Genomic DNA, 17,394 nt, shown 5'->3' with positions numbered 1-17,394 from the left:
AAACAACTAATGTATTTCAATGTGTTTGCAGACTTAACTAAATTACCATCTTAAGAACCATTTGTAAAATCCAATATCTATACATAATAAAAGTCTCAAAAAAACTAGCGATACAATGCAGAATTTTACCTACTAGAGAACATATCTGTGAAAAATCCCTAGCTAGTATCATACTGAATTGTGAAAAACTAAATGTTTTATCCCTAAGACAAGGAACAAGAAAAAATATCTAATCTAACCAACTTAATTCAACATTGTAGTAGAGATTGTAGCCAAAATAATAATCATCCCCTATTAATAACAATAATAATGATGATAATAATAATAATAAGCATCAAATGAAGAAGGAAGAAATAAAATTATTTTTATCCACAAACAACATGATAGTTTATATAGAAAGTTTCAATGTGTGTGTGTATATATGTGTGTATACATGTATTTATGTGTGTGTGTGTGTGTGTGTGTAATGTCTTATCTTAAGATAGTCTTAGATAAGACTAATAATGTCTTATCTTAAAAAGTTCTAAGCATTCAACTCGGCTATTCCAGTCCTGTGGTGGTTAATTTTATATGTCACCTTGCCTGGGCTAAGAGATGTTCAGACAGCTGGTAAAACATTTATGGGCATGTCTGTGAGTGTGTTTTCAGAAGACATTAGCATTTGAATCAGTTGACTGAGTAAAATAATCTGTTCTCACCAATGTGAATAGGCATCATTCAATCTTTTGAGAGCCTGAACAGCCTTTTGAGAGCCTGAACAAAAAGCCAGGTTAAACGTAATATCTCGCTCTGTCTTCTTGAATCAAGAAGTCTATCTTCTCCTGCCCTTGAACATCACAGCTCCTGAATTTTAGGCATTTGGACTCCAGATCTTACACAATCCTCTCTCCCTCTCTTTCAACTTGAGCTGAATTACACCACTGGCCACCGGCTTTCCTGGTTCTCCAGCTTGCAGGTAATAAAACTATTAGGCCTTCCTAATGATTTGAGCCAATTCCAATAATGCATCTCTCTCTCTTTGTATATATGTGCATGTGTATATATATTCACATATATGTACACATATAAGCATATATATATGTATATACACATATATACATCTCCTACTGGTCTTTTTCTCTGAAGAACAATACACAATACAATTCCTACACTTTTCAAAATAAAAATAAAACCATATGTCCATGAAAACATGTCTATACAACTGAATAACCAAATTTTAGTCTATATTATATCCACTTACAGAAGAAAGGAGGAACCCAAATTTCTTCTTATTTTCTTCTATAAATATCTTTCCAGATATTTATAATGATGAAAATGTTCAGTTGTATATTGCTATGATGCTACATCTATGCCATCCTGTGTATAATTCCTTAAACACATTGCAGCATATCATTTCCATTTATTCAACAAGACTAGTATCTTCTAATGATCTTAATATTGCCACATTAAAACACTTACTCTAGTAGTTTGCATTACTATATTTATCTTTAATCTTTTGGAACAACTAACATAAGTCTCATTAAATTCAACCTACAGTTATTGCATTCCTAATGTTTGAGCCCTAACTGGGTATACTGGAGATTGAAATCTTCTAACTGGAGATTGAAATCTTCACTCAAACTACATTAGTGTCCTTAACATTCATAATGTTTCTGTACACAGCTATACATTATTTTGACCTGTTCTAAATGCCTTTAGTGTTTTGTCTTATTTATTTTTCACCAATAAGATTCTGTTTTTTTTTTTCCATCATGGTGGAGTATGGAAAGCATTTAATTTGATGAAGGACAATTTGTTTCTAGCTCTTCTATTTACTTACTGTATAATCTTAATCATCTATTTTTCCATCTCATTATTGGGGTAATAGTCGTTCTCCTTCTTCCATGGTTCCTGATTGCATTATAAAGGAAGAAATATCCACCTTGCTCCCCCAGTGAGCAAATTCTGTGGAAGGTCTGCTGTCCCTCCATTCTTCTTAGTTCTCCCTCTTGAGAGGATGACTAATTTAATTGAAGAAACTTTACATTTATTAGTCTGTAATAATTATATTAGAAAGATATCTCTATTTTTTCTCTTTTTAACTTGTTTCTTAAAAACAAGACTGCTCATGATTTTTACATACTAGAGTAGATAATAACCTTGCAAAGAATGGCACATATTTTAAAATAAGTATATTGCTAGTGACTGAATGATTCCACTGCTGGACTCTGGACTCTGTTCTCAAATGTGGTTGCCTTAGACAAGAGAATGACCACTAGCTAGCTACTTTGAAATTAAAAATATAAATAACACTGAAATATTTTTAGAACATCATAAAGAATGTTACAGCTTTCAAGAGCTACTTGGTTGTTACAGGTGCTGAGTCTTCTAATTAGAGTTAATAATATTTTTTCTAGAGAGTGCAGATTCTAAAATATAAGATATTCTTGCAATATAGCAATTTTCTTTTTTCAGAAATGTCTGAATCAGTAAAAATTACCATTTGGGGGAATATTGGCATTTGCTGATCATTCAAAAGCAATGATTCATCTAAACTGCTCAGACTGATTATTGTAACAGGATTCCACTGTGCTTTTTATATTTTTTCATAAGGAAATTAACAGACTGTTCATAATTCAGAGCAGACACAGGTGTTCATTACCTTTTCTGAGAACACAGTTACAAAAGCACTTATCTCTAATAATGGAAAAAGGAAAAGGATTCAAAGAACTACACAGACAGACTGGTTAAAATACAAGAATATTTTGTCACATTCTACAATGAGCCTGGTTCAATTGTGTCATATAATTCTTCAGGATGAGTATTGCCAAGTGAGAGCAGAAAAAACATACTTTATCCATAGAAGACTCTAAGTCAGAAAACCATTATTTCCATGAATAACATAATTATGAAGACCTTAATTTCATCCTGTGAATATAAAAGTAAGAAGCAAATCATAAAGCTATCGTTACACCATTTAAGAAAGCCAAATTTCAGTTACGCTCTGAATTTGGCAGTGTCTTGAAGTAATTATCTGGAGTTATATATTTGAAAAATCCTTAAATAGCAGTTATAATTAGTTTAACAGAAGGAAATATCATTCTGTATGTATCTTGTAAATTGAGACAGCTCTATTTTAATTATATGACTAGAAATTATAAAATTGTGAATTAATTTGATGGTAAGATCTAGAACTCCGACCTCACAGCTAAATGTGATGCTATTCTCTACCTCTCTCTCTTCCTCTGTGATATTCTTCACCTTTCTTCCATAGATTCAGTATGGTAATAGGATATCAGTTGCCTGAATATATAGTTGGTCATTAGTTCCCTGGAAAAGGAAAGTGGAACCATTAGAAATAGCTGAAGCTCCTTGGGTTGTCTTCCTCCATGAATTTATTTTAACTGTCAAGCATGATATGGCATAGCCATAATATACATTTCTTGAAGAAAAGATACTTTTCCTTTTTCCAAAGCTTTATGAACAAGGTGACTGTAGTCAATAATAATGTAATTGTGTGTTTTAAAATAATTATAATAGTATAATTGGATTGTTTATAAAACAAAGAAAGGATAAATGCTTGAGGTGATGGATACCTCATTTACCCTGATGTGATTATTACACATTATCTGCCTGTATCAAAATATCTCATATATCGCATAAATATATACAACTATGTGCCCAATAAATTTAAAAATTTTAAATTTAAAAATTTTCAAAGGGGAAAAATAAGAAATATTGGTCCTCATTTATGTTTGCAGCCTGACCTTAGTGTTGACCTGGATGATACTCTCCAGGTAAAATTTCTCAGTGGTTTTCTTATCTGTAAAAAAAAATGATGACAGTACTAGAGCTAATAATACCTGGTTTATACATTTTTACTTTTTATTTTTAAAAGCTATCACGGCCTGTTGCGGTGGTTCACGCCTATAATGCTAGCACTTTGGGAGGCCAAGGTGCGCAGATCGCTTGAGGCCGGGAGTTTGAGACCAGCTTGACTAATATGATGAAACTCTGTGCCACTAAAAATACAAAATTAGCTGAGTGTGGTGGCACATGCTACTCGGAAGGCTGAGACACGATAACTACTTGAACCTGAGAGGTGGAGATTTCAGTGAGCCGAGATCACAACACTGCAGTTCAGCCTGGGTGACAGACTGAGACTCTGTCTCAAAAAACAAAAACAAAAAACACCAAAAACTAACACATATTCTGAAATGCGGTAGACAATATCTATTCGAATAAATGAATGAATGAAAATCATTCCAAAGAAAACTCTAAAAATAAAAACAAGATTTTCCAGCAAAAATCTAAAGAAAAATTGCTTTGCTTTTCAACATTTTCTTCAGATAGAAGATTCATGGAAATCTTAGAGAGAAAAAATGCTTTGCTTTTTAGCATTTTGTTTGGAGATAAGATTCATGAGAATCCTAGCTTTGTTACTATATTCTACAAAGTCCAAAAAATGATGAAATATATTTATTTAACTCTGATTTGTTAATATGAGGGTCCTGACATTGTTCTGCTATTAATCAGAGGCTATCGGGGATGAGCTGTAAATCCTTTGTCCACCAGACCAGCTTCAAGATCAATAATTCACTAGAAGGAGTATAGAACTCAGAAAAACTGATATACTCCCTGTGGCCATTTATTACAGTGAAAGAATATAGATTTAAATCAGCAAAGGAAAAAAGTACATGGAGCAAAGTCCAAGAGTAACTAGGCACAAGCTGGCAGGTGTCCTCTTTCCATTGGAATAACATGGGTATACTTATTTCTCCCAGCCATGTGTGACAATATTGGTGATTTTTTGCCAACCAGGAAGGCTCTCCCAATGTCTAATATTCATGGTTTTTATTGAGGATCAAACATGCTGTTAAGCAGCAACTGTATAATTGACAGCTACTCAGATTCCATCTCCTAGAGAAAAAATAGGTATTTCACTATAAACTACATTAGCATAAACTATCTGATCAAACTGATGCTACTACATGGCCTAAGGCCTCAGTAATACAAATACGTAATATCACCCTATATTCTAATGTTAGCATAACTTATTTCATCAAAGTGGTGGTACATGGACATTTATCCAAAAAGACCTACAAATGATGAATAGGTATTTGAAATGATGCTAAACATCCTAATCATCAGGGAAATGCAAATTAAAACTTCAAGGACTTATAATCTCACACTGAGCATGTTGGCCATTAACAAATAATGATAATAATATTAATTATAATAATGATACTCAGGGTCAGTAAGTTTGTGGAGAAACTGAAACCTGTACACTGCTGGTAGAAATGTAAAATGGTGCCACTGTTATGGAAAACAGTATGAAAGTTTCTCAAAAGAAAAAAAAAAGAACTACTCTATTCTCCAACAGTCCTACTTCTGAGTATTTACTCAAAAGAATTAAAATCAGTATCTCAAAGTGATAGGTGTCCATTTATATTCATTGTAGCATTATTCACAGAAGCTAAGATGTGGAATATATATACAATAAAATATTATTCACTTTTTAAAAAGAAGAAAATTTTGCCATAGGAGACAACATGGATGAACCTTGAGGACATTATGGCAAGTAGAATAAGACCATCAAAGAAGAAAATATACTGTATGATTCCATTTATGTGGCATTTACAATAATCAGACTCAGAAATGGGAAGCAGAATGGTGGTTTCCAGGGGATAAGGAAAGTGAGGAACAGGGATTTGCTGTTCAATAGTTGTAAAGTTACAGTAACATAAGATAAATATGTTCTAGAGTTCTACTTTACAGCATTGTGCTTGCAGTTAACACTATACTGTACACAAAATTTGTTAGTAGGGTAGATCTCATGTTATCTGATTTTGTCACAGTAAAACATAAAAGAACAGTTTCCATCAATATCTGTAGATAGTTTGGTGATTACTGCAATCATAACAACGTTAATTTTCTTATCCACAAAGATGGGATGACTTGCAATTTATTTGGATCTCTTAAAATTTATTTTAAAAATGTTTTATAGTTATTAGAGTACAAATTTTCTGTTTTTTAACAAAAAAGTTTAGGTATTCTCTTCTTTTTTAGATTACTATAAATCAAGTTGTTCGCTTAATTCCAATTTTTAAATATTCACTGCTAGTATATAGAAATAAAATTGGTTTTTGAATATTTATATTGTATCTTGCAGCCTTACTGCATTTACTTATTTTTTCTTATATTTTTGTAGTGGATTCCTCAAGATTTTCTATATGTGAGATTATGTTATCTCAAATAGAGATAATTATACCCCTTCCTTTCCAATCTATATGTCTTCTCTTTTTCTTTCTTGCCTACCTGCCCTGAGTAGAACCTCCAGCACAATGATGAGTAGAACTGGCAAGAATAAACATAATTGTGTTGTTCCTGATCTTACTGGCAAAATGGACTCAGCCTTCTATCAATAAATGTAATGTTAGGTGTTGGTATTTCATAGATGTCCTTATTTGATTTAGAGTGTTTTTATCAGTCTTTATAATTTTTTTTAGAAATTTTAAAACTGATTTTTCTCTGTGTTCTTCACATCACACAATATCTATCAATCCATTTTCAAGTTCATTTATTCTCTCTTCTGCCAGTTCAAATGTATTCTTGAGATCCTGAAGTAAAATTAGCCAGTTAATTTTCTACCATTTACCACTAGATGTGTGCGTGGCTTGGAGGTTGCTCTTACAGTTTAGAGAGTTTACTTTTTTGTTGTTATTCCAGATTCAGCTAAGAACTAGTAGCTTGGAGGTTCTCTTTCTGTTCACTTTTGAGAGGGCTCATGTTTAAGCATGGTGGTAGTTAGAATAATGCCTCCCTACAAGATGGCCACAACTTAATGTCTGGATCTCGTGTTGAATTTTATAGATATTAGAGAAAAGGATAATTAAATTTGTGGATGGAGTAAAGATTGCTAATATTCTGCCTTTAAAATAGACACATAATCCCTGTTTATCCAAGTAGTCCAAATGTAATGACAAGGGTCTTAAAAAAGAAAAGGGATGCAAAAGAGAGCTAGTGAGATGGCGGAATAAAAAGAACTCTGATATTACTGAATGTGAAGATGAGGAAGGAGGCCGTGAGCAGAGAAATCCAGGCAGCCTAAAAGTTGGGAGAAAAAAACCCTAAAACTCAAGAAAACCAATTATCCTCTTGATCTGTAAAACGTAATGCAGCCCTGCTGACATCTTGATTTTTTAGTCTACTGAGACCAATTGTAGATTATTTTTACTAAAAACTGTAATGTAATAAATCTGTATTATTTTAAGCTACTTGGTTTGTTATAATTTGTTGTAGCATCCATAGAAAGTGAACATGTGCAGACCATAGTTTTCCAGGCTGCCAGTGATGACTACAACAGTATTTTAAAGATCAGCCTCTTAAGAGTTGCTCCTAGATGAGAATAGCTTACTCTTCAGTCAGTGTTCAGTCGAAGGTTTTGTTAATCTTACTGGACTAGTGAGGTCTTGGTTTCCTTTTTGCACTGATGAATCTGTACATGTGCTGGAGAATGCTTTCAAGTCTACCCAGATTCTTGTTCTGATTGCCTCTAAAGTGGGCTCTGCTTAGCATATGCACACAGTTTTCTTGACACCCAAATTTGACTCTGAACCCAGGGAAAGTGTTTTTGGATAACTTTTCCCCTGACTTTTTCTGGTTGCTCTGCTGTTTTGCTTTTATCAGATCTACCAGCCTTTTCTTTATTGCTTTCCAATAAAGATCTCCTCTGTTCTCAACAACACCCTTAAGGCATGAAGCTCTAAGTAAAATCAGTTTTCTCAGCAAGTTCCACACAGAGCTCTTCTTGCTAACATCTTGCCTCTTTCCCTTTGAGCAGAAGCCTCACAACACTGCACTGGATTCAGCGGCAGGGAATCTTGTGTCCCCAGAATGATACTTAATTTCTACAAGTGTGCAGTAGGGTGAGTGGCAGTACCTGATCTTTTCAGCTTGTCCCTAATTGCATAGAACCACAATCCTATGAGTGAGCTGGGATAGTAGTGATTGGAACTCCAGTATTCTCAGACTATCAAATCTGGTGCTTCCACTGTAGGAGGAAGTCTGGGTGGGTTAAGAGAGTCTCTGTGCTTTCAGGAATGAATCTCTGGCTTAAACCTTCTGTAACATAGAGATGAGGGTATGGGGTATGGCCTACGTACCTACATCTTTGTGAGTGCAACCTTAGCTCCAGACTATGAGCTTATGGAAGAAGTAGTCTTGTCTCCTTGGCTATACATACTCCTGTAGCTGCCATAATTTGGAGCTGGAGAAAGAGGATGTAAGGGAGTATGTCATGGCTCAAATGCATCAGGTGCTTTATGAGATTTAGTAGATTATCTTGAGTGATTGTTTCTTCATTTGCTATATGCCTCTTGGATGGTCCCCAGAGATATGTTGTCATTGTTTTTTAAAAATAATTTTGACTAATTAAATTTTTGTTTTGCAATGGAAAAAAATATCCACCGAACTTCCTACTTCATCATTTTGGAGATAATACCCTTCTACTCTCATACAGCTTGCTTTAGCAGTATGGCCATTTGTGTTTAGTTCCAAATATACCATTCCATTTTGTGATGGAATGCCACTGGATATATCTAAGTACACAACTTGGTTGGTGTAACACTATCCGTCTGTCAATAAATTTTCCATTAGCATGACAGGAGCTATTTTACAAACTGTAAAATTTCCTGTTGTAGATGACATTTTTCTTCAGAACTCTGAAGACCTATATTTTGATTAAGTGCTTCTAGCCTATAAAGTCTTTATTTTGCATATATATCTAACAGCTTAGTAGTGTGTAATAATAATATTCATTTTTCTAAGTGTAGAAAAAAATTTTAATGAAATAACATACTACAACAGATGATGAACATATAAATTTATCTCTTAAAATATCCATCTGTCGTGAGATTTGAAGAAGGCTGATGTCTTAGGGCATTTTTCATTACAGAGATCCATCTTCACCAAATTCTCAATTTTATGCTGATTCTTGCTGTATTTTAGAAATAAAGGAGTATTCACAGAACCAGATATAGATCAGGTTACTCTCATGTCTCACAATATATGATCTCTCCCTTTTGTGAAAATATTTATTTTTAATTAAATAATTTAGGATGCATGAATAAAATTCAGGATAAGGATAAAGCATTAGGTAAACTGAGAGATTAAGATAAAAGGGAAAAAGTTTAAATGAAATGTATTATTATTATTGTAAGTTTTATCAAATACTGCATGTTCTTCATTTACTGTTTTATAGCTATTTATACTGAAAATATTTTAAGAGTGGAATTTGTTCTTTTAAGTTTTCATGAGCAAAGATATCAGAAGGCTAAATTAATGTAGAGTCTGTAGAATTTCCTTAAATCAAAATAAGGCATTTTAAAAGATTATCAGAGGTATATTTTCTAATTATGCAATAGGAAAAGTAGTAGACAAGTTGACTAATCATATTAAAATATAACCTAACTGTTCCAAATACTTTAGAATTGATATTCCTGGTGGTATACTGATTTTGATTATGTGTACTTTCTCCATCTATCTAAATCAGTCTTGATTAGATTTAATAAGGAGTTTAGGCATATCTTAATGACACTTTTAATCAAAACCCAAGTAATTTAATATTTAAGACATTAATCAAGAAACTAAGGCTGTATTTTTATAGATTTCCATGACTCTATTGTTGTTAACTTGTCCACATGGTACTTCTGATTTGTTACAGGTCTGCACACCACAGTGTTCAATGGACATTACAAAAATTGTGTTTGAAATTAGAATCTTATATATGTGTGCTTACTAAAATTCCATTACTGCAGGTTTGTGTTCACACAGAAATGAACTTAAATTACTACACTTCCAGTAGAATTTCCAGCAATATTAACTAAGTGGTTGAAATACAACCGTAGAAAATTATTAATGGAGATAACCTGTAACATCAAATCACTCATATAGATAATGGTTTTTTGAGAAAATTGAAATTAAAAAAATTAACCCAATAATATTTTATTAGGTGGAAAAATGTTAAGTTAAAATACATCACTGCACATAGATGGAGAAATTGAACAAGTTCTGTTAATGCTCAACAACTTTTAATATGTTTTATGGAAAAGTGGAACACCTATGAACTATTTTTAATAAGGCATAGTAAGTTAGATTATAAATTACAGAAACTAACTTCAAATGGTTATTTATAAGTATTAGCATTATACAATCATATAATATTTGAACTAAAATGGTTTGAATTTGCATGAGGATGGTAAACTGAACTATTAAAATATCTCGAAATGCCAGAAATTTATTTAAATACTTTTTCTAAAGTACTCTTAAAGAGAATTTAGAATATTTTTTAATCAGTACATCAAACCTCTCGAAGGGTGGGACTTAAATTAGTTCAACCCTTGTGGAAGTCACTGTGGCGATTCCTCAGGGATCTAGAACTAGAAATACCATTTGACCCAGCCATCCCATTACTGGGTATATACCCAAAGGACTACAAATCATGCTGCTATAAAGACACATGCACACGTATGTTTATTGCGGCACTATTCACAATAGCAAAGACTTGGAACCAACCCAAATGTCCAACAATGATAGACTGGATTAAGAAAATGTGGCACATATACACCATGGAATACTATGCAGCCATAAAAAATGACGAGTTCATGTCCTTTGTAGGGACATGGATGAAATTGGAAATCATCATTCTCAGTAAACTATCACAAGAACAAAAAACCAAACACCGCATATTCTCACTCATAGGTGGGAATTGAACAATGAGAACACATGGACACAGGAAGGGGAACATCATACTCTGGGGACTGTTGTGGGGTGGGGGGAGGGGGGAGGGATAGCTTTAGGAGATATACCTAATGCTAAATGACAAGTTAATGGGTGCAGCACACCAGCATGGCACATTTACACATAAGTAACTAACCTTCACATTGTGCACATGTACCCTAAAACTTAAAGTATAACAATAATAAAATAAAATAAAAATTATCAGAAAATAAAAAACTAATGGACTATATTTATGGAAAACAGAAACACTGCTCCAAAAAGAGTGCAAGCAATTAGGTTCCTTTCACTATCTCACCAGTTGGTTAATTATCAAGTTCAGAATCTCATCCTAAGATTATATTTCTAGAGCCACAAAAACTGAAGATTGTAACTCGGGTTGGTCCATATAAAACTGACCTGAAAATGACCATACTGCCAAAATAAATATATAAATTTAATAATTTTTTTTCAAAATGCCATCATCATTCTTCACAGAACAAGGAAAATGCAGTCCTAAATGGAACCAAAAAGGAGCCTGCACAGCCAAAGCAAGACTAAGCAAAAAGAACAAATCTGGCCTGGCGCAGTGGCTCATGCCTGTGATCCCAGCACTTTGAGAGGCTGAGGTGGGTGGATCACGAGGCCAGGAGATCGAGGCCAACATCATCTGTTCCACAAAAACTATTGAAATAAAAAAAAAGTGTGTGTGTGTGAAGGTAAACATGATTTGAGCATTTTAAAATTGAGTATGTTTGAATATTTCTTTTCTTTTAAAATTTAACACAGTTCCTGAGCTGCGATTTAAGAAAACAACCTATATAGAAATGAGAAATATATACTAATTATAATAATTTATATGAAGAAATAAAAAATACAATCATAAATGTTCCAAATACATTTATAGGAGACATACAGATAAAAAAACTTCAATGATAAATATTAAAATATTGAGCACTAAAATGTTAACATTTTAAAATAAAAATGCTTACAATCATATATAAATATTAAAATATTGAGGTGTTTTTAAATACCTCAGATAAATTAAAATATTATATTAATTATGTTAAATATAAATGTATTCTATACATATGAAAATTTGAAAACATTAAATAGCTATTAAATTGGTGTCTTATTCCATTTTCTGCTGCTATAACAGACTACCACAAACTGGGTAATTTATAAACAATTGAAGTTTATATGAGTCATTGTTCTGAAAGCTGGAAAATTTAAAAGCATGATGCAAGCATCTGGTGAGGGCTTTCTTGCTGCATCATCTCATGGAGGAAGTTGAAATGAAGCAGAAACCCAGAGGCAAGAGAAGAACAAACTGGTTATTATAATAGACTCACTCTTGCAATAAGTAACTCACTTCCTATATAACAACATTAATCACTTATTAGGTCCCACCACTCAACAGTGTTGCGTTGGGAATTAAGCTCTCAACATATTAACTTTGGAGGACACACTTAGGCCATAATGTTCAGCTAACATTTTAAAATATAAATACTTACAACTATACGTAAATCCAAATATGCTGTAGTCCCCCCTTATTTGTGGGATATGTTTCAGAACCACCAGTGGATGCCTGAAACCACAGATAATACGCAACTCTATGTTTTTTTCTATACACACATACGTATCTAAAGTTAAATTTATAGATTAAGCACAATAAGAAATTCACAAGTAATAACAAAATAAAACAATTATAACAATAATCAAAGTTATGTGAATGCGGTCTTCCTGTCTCTCACTCACACACACAATGTCTTATCGTGCTGTACTCACCTATTTTCAGAACTTAGTTGAACATGGGTCAGTAAAACTGCAGAAAGCAAAATTGCAGATAATAAGGGACTACTGTATAGGTATGTATATCTTTGTGTGTGTATAGAGAGAGATCTTCATATATATATGCCTTCTGTATATGTGTGAGTATATTTAGGTGTGTGTGTATATATATATGTATACTTATGTGAAGATAGATATATATATATGAAGATACAGACACACACACAGAGATACACACACATATACAGTAGTCCCTCATACACAAAGATACATATATATCTTTGTATATATGTGTATATACAAAGAAGTATATATGTATATATAAGGATGTATATATGTGTACATGCAAAGATGTATATATGTATATACAAAGATATATTTGTATATATGTGTACCATTGTACATATATACACACACACAAAGTTACACACACATACACAGAAGGTATATGTATGTGTGTGTGTGTGTGTATATATATATATATATATATATATATATATATATATATATACCCCTCTTTCAAATATTTGAGTTATATGTGTATTTAAATATATATCTCTGCCCTGTTATGTTATACTCAGTACAAAATCTTTAAGGGTAATTTGGGAAAGAAAAGATAATCTATGGGCATTAATACATTCCCACAGAAATTTAAATTTAGGATTTCTTTCTAGAGGAATTACCAAAAATTTGCAGAAAATAGTTTTGATTATACTTGGGAGCTTTTCTGAGTTGTGTTTAATAAACATGAGTATTGAAAAAATCTAGTATTTGCAGAACTGAGGAATTGCTATAATAGTGTGTGTACATCCATTGATGAAATTTCAATTTACTAAAAATTATTTGATTAAGAATGCTTAATAGTAATTAAAATGTTTATGACACAGCTTGCCACATATGCATTGCCAAATATGCAGGAACTAATGCAAAATATGTGAGTTAGTATATGTCTGTGTGGATGGTAAACAATTTTGCAAGTGTTGTTCATATATCTTCACCACTTCTTTATAGCTGGATAATCATATATATCATATATTTTATTTTCTTAAGACTTTTGCAAGTCTCTAATAAGCACATATGACTGTTTATATTCTGATTTAAAAATATATTTTGCCTCTCATTAGCAGAATCTAAACCAGAAATCTGACAAAAGAATTCCGGTAAAGGACATTCCCAGGGTTCTGGCCTCAAGGTATGGGCATACCTCAGTCTGAAGTTTGTAAGGCTAAAGATTACTTGAATTGAGTTTCCTCACCATTTGAAAAGAAAGGAAACATAAAAGCAATTAATTTTGTTTTGGCTTCTTAGATTGAATTTGATAGACAAGTTTTTTAAAAATAAACTTGCATTCTGCAACTTCCCTGATTTCAGGGCAATTTGGAAGCAAAAACTTATAATAAATATACATGAGTAAGGAAGAAAGGCAAAGCTTTCTAGCAATTTTCTAATGAGAAAAAGAAAACCCACATCTGAGTAACTGGATTGTACCTGCAGTGGAATTCCACATAATGCCTAGGCTCAAGTGGGTAAAGTATGGGTTATATGGTGGGCTCTAGAGATTTTTGAGAAGTGGTGTGTTCTAAAATGCATAAATATCTCCAAAATATTATGTTTGCCAAAAGTCAATCACTAAAGAAATATCTAAAATAGTGTCTGGCATTGAACATGAAGTCATTACCAATATGGAAACAGCATTTGTCATTACTGATTGCATAGAGTGTATAAGCAAAGTGATTGCACATAGTTAATTATCAGTAACTAATTGAATAAATATTAGAATGCAAACTGCTGCAAAGGATAAATCTTAAGTTCCACACAAATAGGTAGTAACAGAGCAGGAAAGCACATCAACTCACAGAGTATGCTAAGTCAAATAGTGAACACTTTTGAGACAGGATACTAAGTGAAAATAGGTAATAAGAGAAACAGTCACTATTTCAGTAATGCTTTAAGTAGCCCCAATATATAATACTTATATACAGCCAATAATACTTATAGAATGTGATGAAGTTACCTACACTAATTGTATACCAATTATTCCATAAAAGAGAATATTCAATCAAAATATTAATATATAAAATCTGAATGTATGCTTTTCCTCTCTAATGGACCTTGAAATTTTAATGAGGTTCTTGAAAGACATATAAAATTTCTGTTAGAATCCTACATGAATCTTAAAAATTAATACTTATATATCTGCTTCTGTAAAAATCAGACAACATAAAAAAGTACTGAACAAAAATGTTTTAACAGTGAAATAGAAGAAACCCCACCTGAACAGAAAACGCTCCTCTTTGAGAGATAAATAATACTATGTCAAAAATTATACATATTGTTATCATAAATATTTAGTAGTCAATATTCCAATTTTCTACAACGTACATATATGATATAGTCAAACATACAAAATGAGAAGGGATCCAGCTAAAAAAGAATGTAATTAAATAATTAACAAATTCTTAGTTAAATTCCTGGTTATTTCATTTCTAATCGAGATATTTTACTGTAGGTTGTGTTTATCATAATTATAACCATTGCCTGTGAGAATTATTTAATCGATTAATTAAATGTAATTCTTCTTGAATAATGGCTTGTGTCTTGGAAATAATGGCATGCATTGCGAAACCAACTACCATTTTTACCTCTATTGCTATCTAACACATTCCCACTCATCTTAAGTAATCATGTCAAGTATTATATAGCATTTTCTTAAAAATGGAAAGTTATTTTCTAAAGCAATATGGGTTCAGAGCTTAACAGAAGAAAAGATCCCTCCATGATGAAGCCTATAAATATTATAAATATAAGAAGGGAAGTGGACAGTGCTAAAAAAAAAGTGACTAGAGTAATATAACATAATGGGCATCGGAAGTTCAGAGACGTTTTTTAAAAGAGGTGATATATAAGGTGAAACTTGACAAATAAATAGATGTTACCCAGACAAAAGAAAAGATGGTAGACAATGTTTTTTAAAAAAGCATAATTACAGCCAAATCCTGAGTGAACTCCCACTCACCATTGCTACAAAGAGAATAAAATACCTAGGAATACAACTTACAAGGGATATGAAGGACCTCTTCAAGGAGAGCTACAAACCACAGCTCAAGGAAATAAGGGAGGACACAAACAAATGGAAGGACATTCCATGCTCATGGATAGGAAGAATCAATATCGTGAAAATGGCCGTACTGCCTAAAGTAATTTATAGATTCAATGCTACCCCCATCAAGCTACCACTGACTTTCTTCACATAATTAGAAAAAACTACTTCAAATTTCATATGGAACCAAAAAAAGAGCCTGTATAGCCAAGGCAATTCTAAGCAAAAAGAACAAAGCTGGAGGCATCACACTACCTGACTTCAAACTATACTACAAGGCTACAGTAAGCAAAACAGAATGGTACTGGTAGTATAACAGATATATAGACCAATGAAACAAAACACAGTCTTCAGAAAAAATGCCGTACATCTACAACCATCTGAAGTTTGACAAACCTAACAAAAACAAGCAATGGGGAAAGGATTCCCTATTTAATAAATGGTGTTGGGAAAACTGGCTAGCCATATGCAGAAAACTGAAACTGGACCCCTTCCTTACACCTTAAACAAAAATTAACTCAAGATGGATTAAAGACTTAAACGTAAGACCTAAATCCGTAAAAACCCTAGGAGAAAACCTAGGCAATACCATTCAGGACATAGGCATGGGCAAAGACTTCATGACTAAAACACCAAAAGCAATGGCAACAAAAGCCAAAATTGACAGATGGGATCTAATTAAACTAAAGAACTTCTTCACATAAAAAACAAACAAACAAACAAAAAACTATCATCAGAGTGAACAGGCAACCTACAGAATGGGAAAAAATGTTTGCAATCTATCCATCTGACAAAAGGCTAATATCCAGAATCTACAAGTAAGATAAACAAATTTACAAGAAAAAAAACCATCAAAAATGGGCGAAGGATATGAACAGACACTTCTCAAAAGAAGACATTTATGCGGCCAACAAACATGAAAAAAAGCTCATCATCACTGGTCATTAGAGAAATGCAAATCAAAACCACAATGAGATATCATCTCATGCCAGTTAGAATGGCAATCATTAAAAAGTCAGGAAACAACAGATGCTGGAGAGGATGTGCAGAAATAAGAACACTTTTACATTGTTGGTGGGAGTGTAAATTAGTTAAACCATTGTAGAAGACAGTGTGGCGATTCTTCAAGCATCTAGAACCAGAAATGCCATTTAACCCAGCAATCCCATTACTGGGTATATACTGAAAGGATTATAAATCATTCTCCTATAAAGACATATGCACACCTATGTTTATTGAAGCACTATTCACAATAGCAAAGACTTGGAACCAACCCAAATGCCCATCAGTGATAGACTGGATAAAGAAAATGTGGCACATATACACCATGGAACACTATGTAGCCATAAAAAAGTATGAGTTCATGTCTTTTGCAGGGACAAGAATGAAGCTTGAAACCATCATTCTCAGCAAAATAACACAGGAACAGAAAACCAAACACCACATCCTGTCACTCATAAGTGGGAGTTGAACAATGAGAACACATGGACACAAGGAGGGGAACATCAAAAACCAGGGCCTGTCAGGGGATTAGGGGTTAGGGGAGGGATAGAATTAGGAGAAATACCTAATGTAAATGATGGGTTGATATGTGCAGCAAACCACCATGGCACGTGTATACCTATGTAACAAACCTGCACGTTCTGCACATGTATCCCAGAACTTAAAGTTTAATAAAAAGCATAATTAAATTATTAAAAATTCACAATAGCTAAGCATGACTGTTTGTGTCTTGAGTCTATGGAACT

Source organism: Gorilla gorilla, chromosome 15 (genome assembly GCF_029281585.2).
Source record: "Gorilla gorilla gorilla isolate KB3781 chromosome 15, NHGRI_mGorGor1-v2.1_pri, whole genome shotgun sequence".
Taxonomy (NCBI): domain Eukaryota; kingdom Metazoa; phylum Chordata; class Mammalia; order Primates; family Hominidae; genus Gorilla; species Gorilla gorilla.
Note: the sequence above shows the minus strand (reverse complement) of the source record.